This window comes from Salmo salar, chromosome 14, assembly GCF_965601325.2.
Source record: "Salmo salar chromosome 14, fSalSal1, whole genome shotgun sequence".
Classification (NCBI taxonomy): Eukaryota; Metazoa; Chordata; class Actinopteri; order Salmoniformes; family Salmonidae; genus Salmo; species Salmo salar.
Genome location: NC_138304.1, coordinates 84092501 through 84098740, shown reverse-complemented (window position 1 = coordinate 84098740; position 6240 = coordinate 84092501).

The window sequence follows — 6240 nt, the reverse complement described above, 5'->3', positions numbered from 1 at the left end:
ACACACACACACAGTCTGTGTGTGGTTTTTACACTTGTTTTCACTACACATGCATATTACTGTCTACTATTCATACTCAGTATTCCAGTTAAGGTGCTGCTCTAATAAATGTACAGCATCATAATATTAGGCTTTAAATAACTTGCATTCAGATCAGGTCGATAGAGATGTGTATCTTCTAGTTTCAACAGAGCTCAGCAGTGTGTGGTTATTTGTCTCTGCACTTGTAAATATAGAGAACCAGAAAAAAAATCCCACAATTGGATCAGTTGTTTAATATTAGACTGGTCTCTGAAGGTTATGGCTTAGGGGAGTTCAAGGTCTTTGCAATGGTATTCGAAACGTATAGATTTACCAGCCATACCTGCTCCATTCCAACACATTTCACAAGCCTTTTCCTCAAAAGTCTTGAAATACTATGATAGTGTGTAGTATAACTACTCACTACTAACTACTAGGTAAGTGTTCGATTACAAGACCGATCTGGTAATGTTGTGTAACTAATCTGTTTTGAGTATTGTAGAGTTTTTTTCCCCTAAAAGTATTTTTATTTTCAAGTCGGTGAAGCTTGTGGCCAGTTTCCACTTAGTGTCTGTTAATTTGAGCGATAGAAGAGGAGGAGACAGACAAGAGATGGATCCTTTATCATGGATTTATTTAGATTTTTTTTATTTTATTTAACCTTTTTTTTTTTCAATAAATTACCAAAACAAACTAGCAAAAGGCAAAAAGCCTCCTGCGGGGACGGGGACTGGGATTAAAAACAAAAAAATATATAAATATAGGACAAAACACACATCACGACAAGAGAGACAGCACAACACTACATAAAGAGAGACCTAAGACAACAACATAGCAAGGTAGCAACACATGGTAGTAACACAACATGGTAGCAGCACAAAACATGGTACAAACATTATTGGGCATAGACAACAGCACGAAGGGCAAGAAGCTAGAGACAACAATACATCACACAAAGCAGATACAACTGTCAGTAAGAGTGTCCATGACTGAGTCTTTGAATGAAGAGATTGAGATAAAACTGTCCCGTTTGAGTGTTTGTTGCAGCTCGTTCCAGTTGCTAGCTGCAGGGAACTGAAAAGAGGAGCAACCCAGGGATGTGTGTGCTTTGGGGACCTTTAACAGAATGTGACTGGCAGAACGGGTGTTGTATGTGGAGGATGAGGGCTGCAGTAGATATCTCAGATAGGAGGGAGTGAGGTCTAAGAGGGATTTATATATGTGCATGAACCAGTGGGTCTTGCGACGGGTATACAGAGATGACCAGTTTACAGAGGAGTATAGAGTGCAGTGATGTGTCCTATAAGGAGCATTGGTGGAAAATCTGATGGACGAATGGTAAAGAACATCTAGCCACTAGAGAGCACCCATACCTGCAATCTATAAATTACGTAATCTAGCATGGGTAGGATGGTCATCTGAATCAGGGTTAGTTTGGCAGCTGGGGTGAAAGAGGAGTGATTATGATAAAGGAAACCAAGTCTAGATTTTACTTTAGCCTGCAGCTTTGATATGTGCTGAGAGAAGGACAGTGTACTGTCTAGCCATACTCCCAAATACTTGTATGATACAAATACAAATACTCATGCTCTAAACCCTCAAAGGTAGTAATCACACCTGTGGGGAGAAGGGCATTCTTCTTACCAAACCACATGACCTTTGTTTTGGAGGTGTTCAGAACAAGGTTAAGGGTCGAGAAAGCTTTTTGGACACTAAGAAAGCTTTGTTGTAGAGCATTTAACACAAAATCCGGGGAGGGGCCAGCTGAGTACAAGACTGTATCATCTACATATAAATGGATGAGAGAGCTTCCTACTGTCTGAGCTATGTTGTTGATGTAAATTGAGAGGAGCGTGGGGCCTAGGTTCGAGCCTTGGGGTACTCCCTTGGTGATTGGCAGTGGCTGAGACAGCATATTTTCTTACATTGCACTCTTTGAAAGAGGTAGTTAGCAAACCAGGCCAAAGACCCCTCAGAGACACCAATACTCCTTAGCCGGCCCACAAGAATTGAATGGTCTACCGTATCAAAAGCTTTGGCCAAGACAATAAAAATAGCAGCACAACATTGCTTAGAATCAAAGACAATGGTGACATCATTGAGGACCTTTAAGGTTGCAGTGACACGTCCAAAACCTGAGCGGAAACCAGATTGCATACCAGCGAGAATACTATAGACATCAAGAAAGCTAATCATTTGATTTGTGACAAGTTCTTCCAACACTTTTGATAAACAGAGCAAAACAGAAATAGGCCTATAACAGTTAGTATCAGCTTGAAATATTGGACGGGCAAGGAGACATGGCTGAGTCAAATAGGAATCCTGACTTAATGAAGTGGTGATTAAAGAGCTCAGCCATGTGCTTTTTGTCAGTAACAACCACATCATCAACTTTAAGGGACATGGGCAGCTGTGAGGGTGGATGCAGTAGCTTGATTGCTCACAAAACCAGGATAAAAGAAATCACTTAATAAATACATTATATATACAAAAGTACGTGGACACCCCTTCAAATGAGTGGATTTGGCTATTTCAGCCACACCCGTTGCTGACAGGTTTATAAAATCGAGCACACAGACATATAATCTCCATAGACAAACATTGGCAGTAGAGTGGCCTTACTGAAGAGCTCAGTGACTTTCAACGTGGCACCGTCATAGGATTCCACCTTTCCAACAAGGCAGTTTGTCAACTTCTTGCTGAGTGCTGAAGCGCTTCAAAATCGTCTGTCCTCAGTTGCAACACTCACTACTGAGTTCCAAACGGCCTCTGGAAGCAACATCAGCACAAGAACTGTTTGTTGGGAGCTTTATGAAATGGGTTTCCATGGCCAAGCAGCCGCACACAAGCCCAAGATCACCATGCGCAATGCCAAGCGTCAGCTGAGGTGGTGTAAAGCTTGGCACCATTGGACTCTGGAGCAGTGGAAATGCATTCTCTGGAGTGATGAATCATGCTTCACTATCTGGCAGTCCGAAGGACAAATCTGGATTTGGACGATGACAGGAAACCGCTACCTGCCCGAATCGATTGAGCCAACTATAAAGTTTGGTGGAGGAGGAATAATGGTCTGGGGCTGTTTTTCATGGTTTGGGCTAGGCCCTTGAAGGGAAATCTTAACGCTACAGTATACAATGACATTCTAGACGATTCCGTGCTTCCAACTTTGTGGCAACAGTTTGGGGAACGCCCTTTCCTGTTTTAGCATGACAATGCCCCCGTGCACAAAGCGAGGTCCATACATAAATGAGTGCCCGACCTGCTCTTGTGGCTGAATGGAAGCAAGTGCCTGCAGTAATGTTCCAACATCTAGTGGAAAGCCTTCCCAGAAACATGGAGGCTGTTTCAACAGCAAAGGGGGGGACCAATGCCCCTTATTTTGGAATGAGATGTTCGACGAGCAGTTGTCCACATACTTTTGGTCATGTGTAGAATGGTCCTTTGGAGGAAGGATTGTTGACATATAGTTGATATTTGTATCTAAAAGCACAGTTGAGAAATAATCAAAGTTGGCATATTTATGACATTTTGGCCTCCTTTAAGTCTCCATAATATTTGATAAGTAAGTGCTACAAATCAAAATTTGGTGTCATATGAACATTTACCGCTTGCTCTAAGAGTAGCATTTTGGTTTCAATAACAATGTTCATACATGAATTTATTAATATTGAAAAATATAAACATAAATATATGTTATTTGGGCAATTTGTCTATGTATTGTTGTACATAATATTCTCTACGGGCATATCATAGATGGACAGGGAAAATATACTACCTATCTCAGAAAAGAAATACAGCAAACAGTGTTGTTGCTTAGCACTGTAAACAATATTTCAAACCACAGTGTCATCTGCTATCGTGTTTTTGGTGTGGATCCGATATCAAAGTGCAAGCTATGGGTGTCAATTCTCTTTTTACTCTATCTGCATTATACACCACAACGTCAGTGTCACTTAAAAATACGCTCTTCAGCTTTGCATTGTTATTTTCTCATAGTATGTTCTTTACAATGGTGGGGTAGGCTACAATGTTTATGGCAAGGTAGGCCATTTAGGAGAAGTTTACAAGAAGTAGCACCTTGAAATTTAGCCGAGTAAAAGTCTGTTAGAGTCAAAGACAGGTTGTGACCTCTCCACCAGTTAGTGATTAAGTGCAGTGAAGCAAACAAGTTCTCAGTCATGTGTCATCTATTACCAGTATTTTAGATGGCTCATAATTAAATCAATCGTTTACTGGAATTCAATTACTTCTTATCTTATTGGCACTGTTTCAACATTAAAGGGTAGAGTGGAACATCAACATCTGCTGGGAATTCGATCTTTGAGAGGTTTAATTCCTTCTTTCGCAAAGAACAACTACGACATCATAAATACCAGCTAAATTCCAAACATCACCATACTGAATCTTACCTATTGAATAGGCATAACACTCGGTGCTCGACTTGGGCAGGAGCTCACTGGAGCAGAGTTCCTGCACCTCACATTTTCTACTGCTTGAGCCCCTGTTCCTCTTCTAGAATATTAGTTAAAAAGTATTGTGGAGCTCCTGCACCTAAATATAAACAGTACCAGCAACCAAAATGAGTACCGGCACCTATTTCAGTCCAAGTCAAGCACTGATAACACTACCATTTTTTTTTTTTTTTTTTTTTTTTTATTTCACCTTTATTTAACCAGGTAGGCAAGTTGAGAACAAGTTCTCATTTACAATTGCGACCTGGCCAAGATAAAGCAAAGCAGTTCGACAACATACAAAAACACAGAGTTACACATGGAGTAAAACAACATACAATCAATGATGCAGTAGAAGAAAAAAAAATAAGACTATATACAATGTGAGCAAATGATTTGAGATAAGGGAGGTAAAGGCAAAAAAAAATGCCATGGTGGCAAAGTAAATAAAGTATAGCAAGAAAAACACTGGAATGGTAGATTTGTAGTTTGAAGAAAGTTCAAAGATAAAATATAAATAATATGGTGCAAAGGAGCAAAATAAATAAAATAAATAAATACAGTAGGGGAAGAGGTAGTAGTTTGGGCTAAATTATAGATGGGCTATGTACAGGTGCAGTGATCTGTGAGCTGCTCTGACAGCTGGTGCTTAAAGCTAGTGAGGGAGATAAGTGTTTCCAGTTTCAGAGATTTTTGTAGTTCGTTCCAGTCATTGGCAGCAGAGAACTGGAAGGAGAGACGACCAAAGGAGGAGTTGGCTTTAGGGGTGACCAGAGAGATATACCTGCTGGAGCGCGTGCTACAGGTGGGTGCTGCTATGGTGACCAGTGAGCGGAGATAAGGGGGGACTTTACCTAGCAGGGTCTTGTAGATGACCTGGAGCCAATGTGTTTGGCGACGATTATGAAGCGAAGGCCAGCCAACGAGAGCGTACAGGTCGCAGTGGTGGGTAGTAAATGGGGCTTTGGTGACAAAACGGATGGCACTGTGATAGACTGCATCCAGCTTATTGAGTAGGGTATTGGAAGCTATTTTGTAAATGACATCGCCGAAGTCGAGGATTGGTAGGATGGTCAGTTTTACGAGGGTATGTTTGGCAGCATGAGTGAAGGATGCTTTGTTGCGAAATAGGAAGCCAATTCGAGATTTCACTTTGGATTGGAGATGATTGATGTGAGTCTGGAAGGAGAGTTTACAGTCTAACCAGACACCTAGGTATTTGTAGTTGTCCACAAATTCTAAGTTAGAACCGTCCAGAGAAGTGATGCTGGACAGGCGGGCAGGTGCAGGCAGCGATCGGTTGAAGAGCATGCATTTAGTTTTACTTGTGTTTAGGAGCAGTTGGAGACCACGGAAGGAGAGTTGAATGGCATTGAAGCTTGTCTGGAGGGTTGTTAACACAGTGTCCAAAGAAGGGCCAGAAGTGTACAGAATGGTGTCGTCTGCGTAGAGGTGGATCAGAGATTCACCAGCAGCAAGAGCGACATCATTTATGTATACAGAGAAAAGAGTTGGCCCAAGAATTGAACCCTGTGGTACCCCCATAGAGACTGCCAGAGGTCCAGACAGTAGGCCCTCCGATTTGACACACTGAACTCTGTCAGAGAAGTAGTTGGTGAACCAGGCGACGCAATCGTTTGAGAATCCAAGGCTACTGAGTCTGCCGATGAGGATGTGGTGATTAACAGAGTCAAAAGCTTTGGCCAGGTCAATGAATACGGCAGCACAGTATTGTTTCTTATCGATGGCGGTTACGATGTCGTTTAGG